General features: G+C 37.6%; 1 protein-coding gene across 1 annotated transcript in view; it reads right to left on the bottom strand.

Annotated features, from left to right (window-relative positions):
• The window catches only part of LOC112134603 (POTE ankyrin domain family member A), a 115,745-nt gene that overhangs the window by 43,950 nt on the left and 52,418 nt on the right, over nt 1–19,377 (bottom strand). The window contains 2 exon segments of the mRNA XM_063726386.1: nt 12,557–12,669; nt 15,136–15,179. The gene's annotated coding sequence lies outside the window, so the exon portion shown is untranslated.

Here is a 19,377-nt window from a genome sequence, read left to right on the forward strand (position 1 = left end):
AATTACCACTGACATTCTTCACAGAATTAGAAACAAACTATTTTAAAATTCATATGAAACCAAAGAGAGCCCAAATAGCCAAGGCAATCCCAAGCAAAAAGACAAATAAAAGCTGGAGGCATCACACTACCTGACTTTATACTACAGGGTTATAGTAACAAAAATAGCATGGTACTGGTACAAGAACAGACACACAGACCAATAGAACAGAATAGAGAACCCAGATATAAGACCACACAACTACCACCATCTGATCTTTGACACACTTAACAAGAATGAGCAATGGGGAAAGGATTCCCTGTTTAACAAATGGTGTTAGGAGAACTGGCTAGCCATATGCAGAAAATTGAAACTGGAAACCTTCCTTACACCATATACAAAAACCAACTCCAGATAGATTAAAGACTTAAATGTAAAACCCAAAACTGTAAAAACTCTAGAAGAAACCCTAGGCAATACCATTCAGGACACAGGCATAGGCAAAGATTTCATGATGAAGATCAATTGCAACAAAAGCAAAAGCGGATGAATAAGATCTAATTAAATTAAAGAGCTTCTGCACAGCAAAAGAAACTATCAACACAGTAAACAGAAAACCTACAAAATGGGAAAAAACTTTTGCAATCTACCCATCTGACAAAGGGTCTAATATCCAGCACTGGATAGTGCTCCCAGTACTAATATCCAGCACACTAGAACCTGTAAGAGGGAAGGGGGTGGGAAAAGGGAGAGGATCAAGAAGAATAGCTAATGGGTGCTAGGCTTAATACCTGGGTTATGAGATGATCTGTACAACAAATCAACATGGCATATGTTGATCTATGTAACAAACCCGAACATCCTGCACATGTACCCCTGAATTTAAAATAAAAGTTAAAAATTAAACACAACAAAACACCAAAAAACAATTTAAAATGTGAAAGACAGATTTTAAAAAACAGAACTTCTGAAAATGCAAAGTTAAACAGAGTCAAAAGTTTTCACAACATCCTAGACCAAGCAGAAGAATTTTAGAACATAAAGACTGATCTTTCAAATTCACCTACTCACACAAAAAATTTTTTTAAGAAGTATTTTTAAAAATGAGCAAAGCCTTTGGGCCAGGCGCAGTGGCTCATGCCTGTAATCCCAGCACTTTGGGAGGCCGAGGTGGGCCGATCACCTGAGGTCAGGAGTTCAAGACCAGCCTGACCAACATGGAGAAACCCCATCTCTACTAAAAACACAAAATTAACCGGGCATGGTGGCGCACGCCTGTAACCCCAGCTACTCGGTAGGCTGAGGCAGAAGAATCACTTGAACCCAGGAGGCAGAGGTTGCGGTGAGCCAAGATCATGCCACTGCACTCCAGCCTGGGCAACAAGTTCGAAACTCCATCTCAACAACAACAATAAAGATGAACAAAGCCTTTGAAAAATATGGGATTACGTAAAGCAACCAAACCCACCAGTTATAGGCATGCCTGAGAGAGAAAAAAGTTAAAGTCTTGGAAAACATTTGAGGAAACGCTTTAGGAAATTTTTCATGGTCTTGATAGAGATGTAGATATGCAAATGCAAGATGCTCAGGGAACAACTAGAAGATACTTTACAAGGTGAATATCACCAAGGCGTGTAGTCATCAGCCTATCCAAAGTCAACATGAAGAAAAAATCACAAGATCACCTAAAGAAAAGCATCAAATCATCTATAAAGTAAATGCCATCAGACTAACAGCAGAGTTCTCAGCAGAAATCTTACAGACCAGGAGATTAAAGACCTATTTAAGCCTTCTTAAAACAAAAATACCAGCCCCAAATTTTATATCCTGCCAAATGAAACAGAGACAAAGTCTTTCAAAGACAAGCAAATGCTAAGGAAATTTGTCACCACTAGACCAGCCCTGCAAGAAATGCTCAAAGAAGTTCTAAACATGGAAATAAAAGAATCTACCATTATAAAAACACAAGCAAGTGGCCAAGAAATATATAAAAAAACTTCTCAGCATCAGTAATCATAAGAGAAATCCAAATCAAAACTAAATAAGATACTATCACACACCAGTCAGAATGGCTATTATCAAAAAGTCAAAAAAACAACAGATGCTGGTGAGGCTGTGGAGAAAAGAGAATATTTATGCACTGTTGGTGGGGAAAGCAGTTTTGCGATATCTCAAGGAACTTAAAACAGAGCGACCATTAGACCCAGCAATCCCATTACTAGGAATATGCTCAAAAATAAATCAATATACCAAAAGACACATGCACTTGTATGTTTATTACTGTGCTATTCACAACAGCAAAGGCATGGAAAGTCAACCCAGATGCCCCTCAACAGTAGACTGGACAAAGAAAATGTGGTACATATACACCATGGAATACTACACAGCCAAAAGAAGAATAAAATCATGTTCTTTTAAGCAACATGGATAAAGCTGGAGGCTATAATCCTAACCAAATTAACACAGAAACAGAAAATACTACATGTTCTCACTTATAAGTGGAAGCTAAATATTCAGCACACTGAGACAAAAACATGGGAACAACAGACAGTGTAAACTACTAGATTGGGGATGAAGAAAGGGGGTTATGGGTTGATAAACTACCTACTGCGTGATATTCTTACTAACTGGGTACAATATACCCTTGCAACAATCAATCACATGTACCTCTGCATCAAAAATAATTGTTAGCCGGGCATGGTGGCTCACACCTGTAATTCCAGCACTCTGCAAGGCCGAGGTGAGTGGAACACTTGAGGTCAGGAGTTCGAGACAAGCCTGGCCAACATGGTGAAACCCCATCTCTATTAAAAATAGAAAAAATAAGGTGGGTGTGACAGCATGTGCCTGTAATCCCAGCTATTCAGGAGGCTGAGACAGGAGAATCACTTGAACCCGGGAGGTAGAAGTTGTAGTGAGCTGAGATCGCACCACTGCACACCAGCCTGGGTGACACAGCAAGACCCAGTCTCGAAATAAATAAATAAATAATCTTTAAAGTTAAAAAATATATATAAATACAAACCTCACAGATCTTATGAAGCAATCACAATTGAGACTCCAAAGAAACTAGATAACAATATTATGATAGGAATAAAATTTTATATATCAATATAAACCTTGAATGTACACGGCCTAAGTGCTCCACTTAAAAGATAGAGAATGGCAAATTGAATTTAAGACAACAAGATTCAGCCATTTGCTGCCAAGAAGAAACCACCTAATGAATCAACACACTCAGACTCAAAGTTAAGTGGTGGATAAAGGTGTACCATGCAAACAGAAAACAAAAATGAGCAGGAGCAATTGTACTATTATCAGATAATACAGACATTAAATTAACAACAACAAAAAAAGAGGTTATTATATAAAGAATTCAATTAAACAAGAAGATATAACTATTCTTAAGACACATACACCCCAAACTGGAAACCAAGGTTCATTAACCAAATATGAGTAGACTGAAGGAAAGACACAGACAGCAATACAGTAATAGCAGGGCGCTTCAACACCCCACTGACAGCAGCAGACAAATCATCAAGGTTAAAAATCCACAACCAAACTCTGAACTTAAAATGATCTTTACACCAAATGGATCAAATAGACACCTACAGAACATTCTACTCAACAACTACAAAACATATATTTTTCTCATCTGCACATGGAACATTCTCAAAAATACTCCATATGTTTTACCATAAGAAAGTCTCAATAAATGTAAAAAGACCAAAATAATATCAAGTATCTTCTCAGACCACAGTAATCCTATTGTAATTTTGAATAAAATTAGAAATCAATACCAAGAGGAAATCTCAAAACTACACAAATACATGGAAACTAAACACTGTTCTTGAATGATCTTTGGGTAAACCAAAAAATTAATGCAGAAATCAAAAAATTTTTGAAAAGAATAAAAATAGAGACAAAAATACCCAAACCTCTGGGATACAACAAAAAGAATGCTAACATGAATGTTTACAGCATTAATTATGTCAAAATGACAGAAACAGCTCAAAATAACAACCCATGTCACACCTCAAAGAACTAGAGAAATAAAAACAAACCAAACCCAAGGCCAGCATAACAACAAAAAATGCAAACATCGCAGCCCAGCGAAAAGAGACTGAAATGAAAAAAGATACAAAGGATCGACAAAATGAAAAGTTGGCTCTTTGAACAAACAAAATTAACAAACTGGTAGCTAGATCAAACAAAAAAAAGCAAGAACATTCAAATAAGCACAATCAAAAAGAGTAAAGGTGACATTTCAACTGATACTGACATGGCTCTGTTGTTTGGGGAAACACCCAGGGTCCTTGGTCTTGCACAAAGAAAATCAGTGACATGGACACATGTGGAGTGGATTAAGGAGCAGAAAGTTTAATAGGCAAGAAAGAAGAGAACAGCTCCCCCGTACAGAGGGAGGGAAAGCAGTCGCTTATATTGGGAGATTCAAGGAGGTGATGTCTGATTTGCATAGGTTCCAGGGGAGTGGTTTGACCAGGTATGTCATTCGCATAACCTGCAATAAAACTGGCCTTTTATTATGCAAATTCAGCCATCTAGCTGATTGCCATGACACCTGTACAGGTGGCCTCTACCTGACTCCCCACCATGATGTCCATACATGTGGCAACAAAGAAAAAGTAGTGGGAACCACCATATCGGGTGGACCTGGCTCTTAGCTACCTGCATTTACATATGCAAACCTGTAGCCTGCATATCAATGCTTGCAGCTATGGTTTTTCAGGCCACTGTTTTTGAAAAAAGAAATGTTTTGGGGGCTGCTTTTTTATTAAAAGATAAAGCCTTACTGAGGACTCTTTTACCCTTTCTGGCTGCCTAAAATAATTTAATAACTCCTGTAATAATACCAAAAAAATACAAAAGATTATTAGAGACTACTATGAGCATATGCTCAAAAACTAGAAAATCTACAGAACATAAATTCCTGGATACATACAACCTCAGAACACTGAAACAGGAAACAATAAAATTCCTGAGCAGACAAATAATAGGTAATTAATTTGACACAGTAATTTAGAAAATCTCCCAACTAGAAGGAGCCCAGGGCCATACAGATTCACAGCTGAATGTTACCAGACATAAGTAAAACAGCACATCAAAAAGGTAATACATCACATACAAGTGGGTTTTATTCAAAGGATGCAAGGATGGTTCAACTTAAGGAAATCAACAAATAGTAATTCAACACAAAGAGAACTATGAAGAAAAACCCTATGATCATCTCAACAGATGCAGAAAAAGTATTGGATAAAATCCAATATCTCCTCATGATAAAAAAATTCCTCAACAAATGAGGCACTGAAGGAACATTCCTCAAAATAAAAAAAGTCATGTATGCTAAATCCACAGCCTACATCATACAGAACAGGCAAAAGTTGAAAGTATTCTCCCTAAGAACTGGAACACAACATGGATACCCAATTTTACCACCTCTATTCAAGATAATACTTGAAGTCCTAGACTGGGCAAGTAAGCAAGAGAAAGAAATGAAAGGCATCCAAAATTGGAAAAGAGAAAGTCAGATGATCTTTGTTTGCTTATTGATCTTATACCTGGTAAACCCTAAAGACTCGTACGAGAAACTTCTAGACTTTATAAATGACTTCAGTAATGTTTCAGGATACAAAATCGATGTGCAAAAAGCAGTATCATTTCTAAACACCAATAACATTCAAGGTGAAAACCTAATCAAGAACTCAATCCTATTTACAATAGTCACACAAACATGAAATACTTAGATGTTCATTTTAGTCAAGGAGGTAGAAGATCTGTGTTAGGAGAAGTATACTCTGAGTAAAGACAAAACACTGATGAAAGAAATCATAGATGAAACAAACGTATAAAAAAATCCTATAACCACGTATTTGGAAGAATCAATGTCTTTAAAATGACCATACTGCCCAAGGAAATAAAACAAATTCAATGCATTCTGGTCAAACTATTACCATCATTTTTCAAGGAATTAGTAAAACAATTCTAAGATTCACATAGAACAAAAAAAGCCCAAACAGCCAAAGCAATTCTAAGCAAAAGCAACACAGTTGGAAGCATCATATTACCTGACTTCATATTATACTATAAGACTGTAGTAACCAAAACAGCATGATGACGGTACAGAATTATACCAACTGGCTAATGGAACAGAACAGGGCCCTTACACCTACAACCAAGTAATCTTCAACATGGTCAACAAAAATACACAATGAGGAAAAAACAATCTATTCAATAAATTGTCCTAAAAAAATTAAACAGCCATGTGTAGAAGAATAAAACAGGACCCCTATCACTCACCATATATAAAAATTAACAGAAAATGGATTAAAGACTTAAAGGTAAGACTGGAAACTATAAAAATTCTAGAATAAGAACTAAAAAAACCTCTTCTGGACACTGGTCTCTGCAAAGAATTTATAACTAAGTCAATGCAACAAAAGCAAAAAATACACAAATAAGATTATATTATACCAAAGAGCTTCTGCACAGCAAAAGAAATAATCAACAGAGCAAACAGACCACCTAACGAATGGGAGAATATACTTGCGAATTATGCATTTGACAAAGCAGTAATATCCAAAAATCTATAAGGAACTCAAGCAACTCAACAACAACAAAAAACATTAAAAAGCAAGCAAAGGATGTAATAAGATATTCATCAAAAGAAAACATACAAGTGGCCAGCAAGCTTATGAAAAGATGCTCATCACTAATCATCAGAGAAATGCAAATTCAAGCTGCAGTGAGATACCATTTCACACCAGTCAGAATGGCCACTATTAAAAAGTAAAAAAAAAAAAAAAAAAAAAAAAAAAAAAAAAAAGAAAAAGAAAAAAGTGAATGCATATACAATGTAAATTAGTGCAACCTAGCTGGAATCAACTTCAGTTAAGGGGGAAGGTTGCAGAAGCCAAGGTTCTTGTCATGTAGATGAAGCCTCTAGATAGCAGGTTTCAGAAAGAATATATGTGAATGTTCTTATCATAGGTGTCAGACTCTCAGGAGAGGACCAGTAAGGGAGGGAGATTCTTTACAGAATGTATATTTTATCAAAAGACAGATTTGCAGGCCCATTTCAAAATATGTCAAAAAATATATTTTGGGGTAAAATACTTTGATTTTCTTTTAAGGCCTGTTATTTGTCATGTGAAGTTATGCCACAGTCAGGTTGGAGTTGGTCTTCTTGTTACAAAGAGGCTGTTTTGTCAGTTATAATTATAATGTTAATGCTGTTCACTTGTGCCTCAACTCCAAGGACAGAAAGGTACAATGAGACATGTCTGACCCCACTTACCATCATGGCCTGAACTAGTTTTTCAGGTTTGTTTGGTCCTCCTTGACTGAGAAATCTACTTAGTTGGGGGACTTAGAATTTTATTTGTGCTTTACATCCTGCTCTTTCTGGCAAACGTTTGCAAGGCAACATCAATAGTGAAACTTTGGCTGGGCTTGGTGACTCATGCCGGTAATCCTAGCACTTCAGGAGACAGAGGTGGGCGGATCACTTGAGGCCAGGAGTTCAAAACCAGCCTGGCCAACATGACGAAACCCCATCTCTACAAAAAAAATGCAAAAATTAGCCAGGTGTGGTGGCGCATGCCTGTAATCCCAGCTGCTTGGGAGGCTGAGGCAAAAGAATCGTTTGAACCCAGGAGGCAGAGTTTGCAGTGATCTGAGATCATGCCACTGCACTCCAGCCTAAGCAACAGAGCAAGACTGTCTCAAAAAAAAAATAAAATAAAAAGTCTAACTTTAATTTTTTCCCTGTTGCAAGGGTGGTGAAGCTACCTGCCCTGGATTCATTCTGTTCCTTGACAGGGCCCCTATGGCCAACAGACTTAAAGCCAAAAGACTTATAGCCAATTTAAATGTTTGAGGACTAAACTCATTTTTTTTTTTATCTTGCCCACATTCCTATCTAAGGGGTCTGGAGAGCCATGCCCTACAAATCATAAATTCTCATCAGAAGGGTTTTATTTAACCCTATATATCATGACATATTTTCCAACCTGCCTCTGGCATAACTTTATGAGGCAAGGAAGAAAATCAAAATATTTTACCCCAAAACATGTTTATTTGCCATATCTTAAAATGGCCCTGCAAAGCTGTTATTTTTGGGGAAGAATGTGCATCTGTAAACAATCTCCATTATCATAGCTGGAATTTTTTCTTCAAGACCCTCCCAATCCTAAAGAGATGTAACTAAAATCTGAATCAGAAAAATTTGTCATCTGCTGTCTCTAAGGGCAGCCACTGTAACACTTCAAAGGAACTTGGATCTCCACAATTTTTACCTTAACCAGAACATTCCCTTTCTATGAATCCAAGATCTTTAAACAAACTCAACCAATTATCAACCAGAAAATTTTTAATTCACCTATGGCCTGGAAGCCCCCTCACTTTGAGTTGTCCTGCCTCTCTGGACGAAACCAATGTATTTCTTAAATGTATCTGATGTCTCATGCCTCTCTAAAATGTATAAAACAAGCTGCACCCCGATCACCTTGGGCAGATGTTCTCAGCACCTTCTACAGGCTGCGTCATGGGCCATGGTAGCTCAAATTGGGCTCAGAATAAATCTCTTCAAATATTTTACAAAGTTTGACTCTTTTCTTCGACATATTCTAGGCCAGACAGGAATAGGGGTGGGCAGGCATTCATCAACTCTTAAAAATTTTAAAGCAACATAAAAGCCAAAAACCAAAAGCCAAAGATGACAAAATTGACTTGTATAACTTTGTTAAATCAGGTTTAGCCTAAAGCTGCCTCCTTATATATTTTAAGTTCAGCCTAAAGGCTTCCCTGTAAAACAAGTGGACATATAAACAGACCACAGCCTACACTTGTGCCAACGACAGACTATTGGCCATATACAGCCAACCATTCAAACTCTGTTCAAATAAGGCAAATTCCTAGCTGTAACCAATCAAGCTGTTTCTATACCTCACTACTATATTTTTTATGTCACTTTCCTTTTTATGTCCATAAATCTTCTTCCACCATGTTGGCTGCACTGGAGTCTCTGAGCTTACTCTGGCTCCGGAGGCCGCTTGACTCATGAATCGTTTATTGCTCAATTAAACTCTTTTAAATTTAATTTGGCTAAAGTTTTTCTTTTAACAGATGGCATCAGAAGTGGGATCTGAAGCAGAGCTTCTAATGACTCCCAGGAGTGCTGAGTGACCAAGCAAGGTACCTGCCGGGTCCACTGTGCCCACTGCTTTCTCGCAGCAACTGGGGATCGTGGAAAGTTCTCAGATTTTGAAGTTCCACAGATTTGTGTTTTGAGCTCTCCAAGTTTCTTTGAGCAAATTTCTGATCCAAACTGGGTTTGGAAGTCGTGACCAAAACTGGACTGGGTCCAGGATAGAATATGGTAATTAACTGGCTTGGATCCAGTTAGAGGCCTCTTACATCTGACAGGGTCAAAAAGAACCCAGGTAAATGGCAATATTGCAGGGGGCGTAAAATTTGGCTTTTGGAAATTTGCAGGGATTTTTGTGTTCTACCCCTTTGTTTCATTTTTCTTGTGCACTTAGGTAGGAAAAAAATCACTGGCTAAGCTGATGAAGGGAACCTGATGGCAAAGCCAATATTTGTGGTAAAAATGGCATCCTTAATTTCTGAAGAAATGAGTTCTGGCTTACACACGCGTAAGTATTAAGCCCTGGAAGCAGCAAAGTCTTACAGAAATGGCAAAATCTTAACTAAAGATAACTTACAGTGGAACATTTTAAATGAACAACCCTGCACTGAAGTGATTTGAAAATAAGGGCTCTTACATCAGTCTCACTGAAGGATGTCTGTTGATATGCAAAAGCTTCTAAAAATACTTCAGTATTTTAAAGACTTTTCGGAAAAACAAACAGCTTAAGAGAATGATTAAAGAAATTAAATCTGCCTTGCACTCTGCTGATGGCTGTGGATGACAGGATTCGGCATGTAAAGGATCATGGGACATGGGGAACTGTTTTTCTCCTCAAATAGGGAAAGGAGAGCTGATGGTACTCCTAAAAAGGATCCCTTCACGACGGATAAGCAGCCCCCTGAACTTTAATTCAGTGTTACTGCAATGGGTAGGTCCTTCTCTGGCCTCCCTGAGCTCTTTGCCTTCCCCACCCCACCACAGGCAATATTTTTCTCTTTTCCCTTTTCTAGCTTTTCTGTTACTCAGGGCAACTGTCTGCTCTTTCATCTTGCCCAGAGTCCACATATTGAAATTCCTGGTTGGAAGCTCATTCCATCTCACTTTCAGTGGATGACAGGGCCCAATCTGAGGCAAGTCTGACCCTTGCCGGTTCAATATTGGGCACTAAGCAGAGTTTTGTCACATGTATTTTGCATTGGCCAGAATAGAAAATGTTAATTTCGTTACCCCATGCAACCTCTTGTAAGCATCTTGCAAAACTGAAAGGCTTTTGCCTATGGTTTTAAGAAACAGAAATAGGTTTTATGAAATAGAAAAAGGTAATTTTCCTTTGTAATGTGGCTTGGCCAAGGCTATGGGCAGCAAGCAGGGTTGCTAGGATCACTAAGGGAAAGGGAACCTAAAAGCTTGACATGCCTCCAAAAGGGTACCCTCAGATTTCTGGCCTCTATCTATGCAAACTAGCTGTAGAAATGGTAAAAATCACTGTCTCCTCTGCAAAGTTTTCATTAATGAAAAAAAGGATTTGTGAGACTAGTCTTAAACTGTAGCAAATGTGGTGTACTTTGTGCTATGAATTGGGATCATTTTGTCATAAAAACGGGTACTACAGGATAGAATGCAGGCCTAGGACCCCCATAAGCTCACTGTTTAAGCCAGTCCAGCAAACTGGTCAATTACAAACTTTGCTGCAGGTGTCTGAAAACATTAAAAAAAAAAAATGGATGGGGATTCCCTCTCATTTAGTTTTATGTCCTTGGGAGCTTGTTACCACACGGTAGTACTTCCTCTTGGTCTCCACCATCTGGAGGACAGGAATTGTGGAGTTCGTGTCATAGTACTAAAAATTATCTTGAGCAATTAAAAGCCTTTGCAAGTTTGAAACTGGCTGCTCTAGGCTCCTTCTGTGAAGAGCAATGGAAACTACCTAATGCTGTAGCTTAGTGGCTAAGACTTTGCCTTTTTACAGTGGCAGCCTGGTTTCAGTTCTTGGCTCAGAGAATGAGTCCTTTCCTGTTTGATATCTGTGTGATCTTTGTCATTTATTCTCTTTCCCTCCATGAACAACTTCCGACATCCATCTTGAATTTTCCCTTCTCTGGGCTACCTGTGGAGAGTCTAGATTTTGTAAAAATCGCTTATTACCTCTTTGAAAATACCTCAGACACTCGTGGTTGTCATAACCTTAGTTAAGGCTTATTGGTTTCACCTGAGAGATTACTTTTGTAATAGTTAAAAAGCCAGAAATATTGGCTGTTTGGCCTAGCTTAAGTCAGGTTAATATGAGTTTAAAGTGGCTTTTTTTTTTTAAAGTGCACTATAGGTAAAAGCCAGCTTAATTAAAATAGAATATCCAAGATATAGGTATATTTAAAAGTCCTTTTCGATTTTTTCTGTTCTTGGATCTTATTTTTCCATTAAAAAAAAAAAAAGAAAAAAGAAAAAAAAGGTGTTTTTCTTTTCAGTTAACTCAATTGTTTTTCTCCATTTTGTCTTCTTGCCATTCTTGATGCACGCACGAGGTAACTGTGCGTGCATCAGTTACTAAGATAACTTCTAACAGCCTGGAACTCCTTGGGAAAAACAGAGGAGGCACCACAGACCCTGGTTTTGGGAAAAACCTCTGTTTTCCTCATGAAACCCCAGGAATTGAAAGCAGATAGATTGCTCACAAAATCTAAGGCTATATTTTTGGGGATGGCAAATGACAGTTATGGGGGGCGGATACTCGGCTCTTTGCACGTTTCAATCAGAGAAACATGTTCTTGGTCACCTAGAAAGTATGGAAATGTCCCCACCCCACACTGAGAAATAAGGCTCCCGTAAGGGATGGGCTGATCACAAAATGAACTAATTGGTTTTGGATTGCTCTGCAACAAATGCATGGTAAGGATCATTGCACTGTCTTGTTCCATAGCATTTCTTTTTTGGGGATCCAGTATAAACTGGGACCCTAAATTTTGGGGGATCTGTTTTGCCTTTCAGCTGTGCCTGTTTATTAGGTCCTAAAAACCGCATATTTTCCTAGCCCTCTTCCACAAAGGACTCCATCCTGAAGCCAGTAATCCAATTAAGACAAAACTGACAAAAACTGGCAAATGAAAAAATCTTACAACTACTGGATCTACTTCTGTTTGTATTTTTATATGTTGTATGTGATGTTTATAAATGAAAAAGCTCTAATTGGCTTAAAAATCAATGAGTGCTTAAATCAAATATGTTTTTCATAAAAATAACTGTAATGCCTTTTAGTTCATCTGACTTTAGTAAGCTTTGGGAAATAAAGACAGTTTTAAAGTTTACTAGTAAAATAAAGGTATTTGGTCTAAATTAGGCAGGTCAGATATTAGATTTATAAAATGCTTTAAATAAACTGCTTCTTTGACTTCTAAAATTTGTTCAACTTACCTGTTTTGGAGCCACTAGGAAAGGCCTGCGGACATGTGGAATTAGCCATGCCCCCTGGCTATGCTTCAAAGAGTCAGACTTTATCTGCACTTCTGATGTCCTAGGCTCCACACCTAGTACGTAATTAAAATCAGTTACTTGCCAGGTTTTTCAACAAAAATAAAAATTGCTAAGAGTTAACACTGTAACATGTAATTGAGACTAGTGAAAAAGGTTTTACATGGAAGCTGTGTGAGCAAAGTGAAATGTGCTTTTAGTAAAAGATTATAAGAAGGCATTGGAATGTAAATTTTTGCCTAGTTTAGAGGGTTAAAGGATTGTTTTAATTTAGATAGGATAAAGCTAAAGGTCTGAACAAGTTGTGGAAGGTTTCTGAAAAATTAATCTTGTAAAAGAAACTGTGTGTGTGAACATATTGGCTAAATTTAAAGTAGCATTATTCAGTTTTTCCATAAACTGAACATTGGAATAAAAGCACAACAGGGTTTTATTAGAGCACTGAACTGCTTTTTAATACAAATTTGTAAAAGGTTATCAAAAGTTTATGAGAATCTCACCTTATGGTCAAACTGATAAAGACTGAATTTGTCTATAAGGTTTTATTAAAAATTGGGGTTGACATTAATAGTACATTAATGCAAAGATGAAATTTGGCATTCTCTCTTGAATAAGATTTTCATGCAATATTAGAGGATAATAAAAGTTTTGTTTCCCCTCCAAATAAACTACAGGAAAAAGAAGAGAAAGACACAGATTGTTTGAAAAACTAAGTCTTCTATCAATGAGTCAACTTTTTGGCCTTTAAAAATTTTTTGAGTTATTTTGGCTAAATGACTTATCGTGACCTCGAATTCCATTTTATAATATCAAGTGTTTTAAACCTTTAATATATTTGATAGCCTTCCCAAAATCAAATTTCAGCTTCAAAATTAAGTCTTTTTTGACTTCTAACTTTGGGATGCTACAGAGGCCCCTGAAGCATCCAAAAGAGGGGTAAACAGGATTATTTGACATGTTAAGTTACATGGGAACCACTGTCAAAATAAGAAATGTTTAACCTTCTTCAGGTTATATTCTAATGAATGTTAATATATGTTACAACATTGTATGGGATTTCTAAAATTCTAATATGTCTAAATACATGCTATCAATCATAATTACAGTTATAATAAATTGTAGACCACAGAAATAACCAAATTTACTTGTCAATTGTGTAACTATGACTATTTAACATCATTTCCACAGTTAACTGCTTAATACTGATGCAGTTTCTGAAAACTTCACAAGCACAAAATATCCTAGAATATGGTGTCTTTTAGGTTCCTGAAAGGATGGGAAGGAATACGAAAAGAGCTCCTGAATACAGGTTTCTGGAAACTTCAGAATTGTATCATTTGGATGTGTAAGAATTCCTGAAACTTGGCGAAATGTGGTGGCTCACACCTGTAATCCCAGCACTTTGGGAGGCCGAGGCGGGCAGATCACGAGGTCAGGAGTTCGGGACCAGCCTGGCCAACATGGTGAAACTCTGTCTCCACTAAAAATACAAAAAAAAAAAAAAAAAAATTAGCCAGGCCTGGTGGCAGGGACCTGTAATCCCAGCTACTTGAGAGGCTGAGGCAGGAGAATCGCTTGGAGGTTGCAGTGAGCCGAGACTGTGCCACTGCACTCCAGCCTGGGCAACAGAGGGAGACTCCATCTCAAAAAAATAAAAATAAAAAGAATTCTTGTAACTTTAACGAAAAGACTTACTTGTTTTTAAAACTCCTACTCACGTAGAACAAAAATTAATTGAATAACAAGAAAACACTTTGTCAGAACTTCATGCTAAACAAGCCAATACTGAAATTGTTTAGATATACAATTCAATGGATTCCATGTTCTAAGTCAAATTACCTATGAAAACCCATCCGTTATTAGTGCTATGGACTTGAAAAGGGGGGTCTGTTGTGCACACCCATGGGGTATACTTTTATCTGTGAAAGATTTTATAGCCAGTCTTATATATATGTAAAACCTTAAACCTTGGGAGCTTGTTCGGAGGTTCTAGCAGAGGACTGCAGCTACTCGTATACCCTTGACCAAAGAATGGTCCTCCTATGCAGCTTCAAAAGGGATGCACATAGAGTAGTGAGAGAGGAAGGGGACACCTGCCTAGCCAGCCAGATCAGCCAAATGAAACCTGGAGATCAATGAGGTAAGAGATGTCACAGCCATATCACCTTCACATCTAGCTAACTTTATACCTTGATGGATGGAAGATGAAGGCCAAATGTGAGAAATTTTAATGGTACATATGTTGCTTCATAATCAATTGGAAACAGACATTTGTTCACTCCTCTTAACTACATCATGGGTTAAAGAGAACATTGCCAGGAAGCCTTCACTCTTCTAGGAGGGCCTCAATTGTTAGGTTCTATTTTTCCCATGGTTTAAAGTAAAAGAGGCAATGATTTCAAATGTATCCCTCATGATAGGTTCTATAGCACATTTTACTGTAAAGGCTAAAGTTACAAAACAGACTTTAAATTCCCTTGGGAAAGCTATGCTAAATAATAGAATTGCTCTAGATTACTTACTGGCTAAACAGAGAAGTAACTGTGCAGCTGCTGGCACGTGTGGCCTATGAAGAAATACATCACATCAGGTATTATATTCAGTTGTAGGACATTAATGAAGAGACTGCTTACTTAAGTGAGCAAACTCTTTAGCTCATTCTTTGGATTTTAGGTGGTTTGGTTTATGAGGACCCTAAGTAACTAACTACTCCAAACTCTTGTTATTATCTTCCTGATACACTATAGTCTTCCTGGTACATTGTATTCTCCTTAAAATTTTAAATGTTTCCATGCAGCCATCTCTAGAATGTCAAATGGTCTCTCTTCAACTGGAATGACAAGAGCTGAAAAAAATTGTGTGACCATGAGGACACTGTAACCTATAAGTGACATGCTGAGACCAGAAACCCAAAGTGATGGTAACTGAGAGTAGCACTAAGACCCTAAGTTTTGGTCACAGTGTCAATCACCTAAGTGAGAACCTGACCAAAATGGGGGAATTTTTAAACAAAATTATGAGAGGCCATTGTTTTGGACTGAGTTCATGCATTATGCCCCAACAGACCAGATCGAACCAAACGAAAATTGAGTCACTCATGCTAAATGTGACATAATCAAACTAAAACTTTAAGGAAAAACACAGATCCTAGAACAGACTAGGTTTTGTTTTTTGTTTTTGTTTTTTTTTCTCCTATAAAAAGGATGTTCCAGCATAAGGAGGTACCCTCTACTCTAACCCTTACAAAAAAATCAAATAATCTGAAGTCCTTGTTTCCACCTTAAAAAACCCACTGTTCTGCCACTTCCCAACGGGTTTCAAGACCAAATAAGTACACACACAATAGTAATAGGAACATCAATGACTAAAATATGGCCAATGTCTCAAAATTGAGAAGATGACCAAAAGAGGGAAACTGTTAAAGTTTAGCCTAAAGCTTCCTCCTTACAAATGCTAAGTTTGGCCCAAAGGTTTAGGCCAAAGGTTTCCCTGTACTTGAACTATAACAAGTAAAAGTATAAACAGACTCCACCCTACATTTGTGCCAATCACTGAGATTAGGCCAATCAAATGTACACAACTGTTCAAATCATGTTCAAATAAGGCAAACATTGAGCTGTAACCAATCCAGCTGTTTCTGTACCTCACTTCAATTTTCTGTGTATCACTTTCCTTTTTCTGTCCATAAACATTCTTCCACCATGTGGCTGCACTGAGTCTCTGAGTCTACTCTGGCTCAGGAGGCAGACCAATTCGCAAATCATTCATTGCTCAAGTAAACTTTTAAGTTTAATTCGGCTGAAGTTTTTAATTTCTATGTGATGAGCTAGCATAATTTTGGTTTCAGTTACAGACTGTAGTAATTAGCTACGTGAAACACAATCATCTTATTAAAACCATTTAAGCTTAGGAATTTAGAGACTTTTGTTATGCCACAAAGTTTTTTGTGTGGTCTTTTTAGTAATTTATACTAAGATGGCTGATTTTAAAAGAGCTTTCTGTATTTATCTGTATAAGTTTCATAACTTGGAGCACTCTACCCATTAGACTTTGTCACTAAGTATCTTAATATCCCCCTCTCAGTAATTTTCTTTCAATTTTATGGAGAGTAGAAAATTCTTTATAGTTGGGATGGATGGAAAGAACCCAGGAGGCAGTTTCTCATTTTGTCAGCTGTTTAGGCATGGGTGCCTGTCCTTTATTTGAAGAAGCTAAACTAATTTTATCCCTCAAAACTGGTCCTTAAAGTCCCATATGCTCAACTTTTCTACAAGAGTACTTGCACTTTTGAGAAAAGGTGTTTATATAGTTTTAGCAATGGGGCATTAGCAATAAAAATGGATTGGGCCCAGTGGGATTTAAAATAGTTTTAAATTTTGGAGATACCATGTAGAGAAAGGTAATTTTTGTTGTTTTACCCAATTTTATAAGCTATATATAGAATTGACTTCTTTTTTGACAGTTTCACTCTGTCACCCAAGCTGGAGTGAAGTGGGATGATCTCAGCTCCCTGGAACTTCCGCCTCCCGGGTTCAAGTAATCCTCCTACCTCTCATCCCAAAAGCTAGGACTACAGGCGCATGCTACTACACCCAGCTAATTTTTGTATTTTTAGTAGAGACAGGGTTTCACCACATTGGCCAGGCTGGCCTCGAACTCCTACCTCAAGTAGTCTACCTGTCTTGGCCTCCCAAAGCTGGGGTTACAGATGTGAGCCACCGTGCCTGGCCCAGAATTAAAAATATTTAAATACAAAGGACATAAGCCCTGCTAGCTCTGACAATGACAGAAAAAGAACTCACAGGTAGCTAAACATTTAAATTATCTAGTATTAAGGCACAGAACAAATTATATTAAAATAGAGAAAAAACAATTTAGTATTTATATGTTTATATACAGGCCTAGCCCAGTATCACATGAAAGCATTTTTGTTTTTTGTTTTGAGACAGGGTCTCACTTTGTCACCCAGGCTGGAGTGCAATGGCACCATCTCCACTCACTGCAGCCTCGACCTCCTGGGCTAAAGCAATCCTACTGCCTTGGCCCCCCAAGTAGCTGGGACTACAGGTACATGCCAACAAACCAAGTTACTTTGAACTTTTTGTAGAGATGGGGTATTGCCATATTGCCCACAGGCTGATTTTGAACTCCTGACCTCAGGAGATTCACTTGCCTTGGTCTCCCAAAGTGCTGAAATTACAGGTGTGAACCACCATGCCTGGCCTAGTTTATTTATATTTTTAATTTAAAAAAACATTCTGACTGCATCCTCTCCCTCTTACACTCCCAGAGGAAGTGAAGAGTTATCATCAATGGCAAATGGCAGTTGCGGAAAAGCAACACCAAAAGCTGCACAAATACACCCTCCCAAGACTAAACCAGGAAGATGTCGAATCCCTGAATAGACCAATAACAAGTTCTGAAATGGAGGCAGTAATAGCCTACCAACCAAAAAAGCCCAGGACCAGACAGATTCACAGCTGAATTCTACCAGAGGTACAAAGAGGAGCTGATATCATTCCTTCTGAAACTATTCCAAACAATAGAAAAAGAGGAACTCCTCCCTAACTCATTTTATGAGACCAGCATTATCCTGATACCAAAACCTGGCAGAGACACAACAAAAAAAGAACTTCAGGCCAATATTCCTGATGAACATCGACGTGAAAATCCTCAATACAATACTGGCAAACCAAATCCAGCAACATACCAAAAAGCTTATCTACCACAATCAAGTTTGCTTCATCCCTGATATGCAAGGCTGGTTCAACATATGTAAATCAATAAATGTAATCCATCTTATTAACAGAACCAATGCAAAAACCACATTATCTTCTCAATAGATGCAGAAAAGGCCTTCAATAAAATTCAACATCCCTTCATGCTAAAAACTCTCAATAAACTAGGCATTGATGGAACCTATCTCAAAATAATAAGAGCTATTTATAACAAACCCACAGCCAATATCATACTGAATGGGCAAAAGCTAGAAGTATTCCCTTTGAAAACTGACACAAGAAAATGATGTCCTCTCTCACCACTCCTATTTAACATAGTATTGGAAGTCCTGGCTAGGGCACTCAGGCAAGAGAAAGAAATAAAGCGTATTCAAATAGGAATAGAGGATGTAAAATTGTCTCTGTTTGCAGATGACATGATTGTATATTTAGAAAAACCCATCGTCTCGGCTCAGAATCTCCTTAAGCTGATAAGCAACTTTAACAAAGTCTCAGGATACAAAATCAATGTGCAAAAATCACAAGCATTTCTATATGCCAATAATAGATAAACAGAGAGCCAAATCATGAATGAACTCCCATTCACAATTGCTACAAAGAGAATAAAATACCTAGAATTACAACTTACAAATAATGGGAAGGACCTCTTCAAGGAGAACTACAACCCACTGCTCAAGGAAATAAAAGAGGACACAAACAAACAGAAAAACATTTCATGTTCATGGATAAAAAGAATCAATATTGTGAAAATGGCAATACTGCCCAAAGTAATTTATAGATTCAATGCTATCCCCATCAAGCTACCATTGACTTTCTTCACAGAATTACAAAAACCACTTTAAATTTCATATGAAACCAAAAAATAGCCCATATAGCCAAGACAATCCTAAGCAAAAAGAACAAACTGGAGACATCACGCTACCTGACTTCAAATTATACTACAAGGCTACAGCAACAAAAACACCATGGTACTGGTACCAAAATAGATATATAGACCAACGGAACAGAACAGGGGCCTCAGAAATA

This window comes from Pongo abelii, chromosome 7 (genome assembly GCF_028885655.2).
Source record: "Pongo abelii isolate AG06213 chromosome 7, NHGRI_mPonAbe1-v2.0_pri, whole genome shotgun sequence".
In the NCBI taxonomy this organism is placed as follows: Eukaryota; Metazoa; Chordata; class Mammalia; order Primates; family Hominidae; genus Pongo; species Pongo abelii.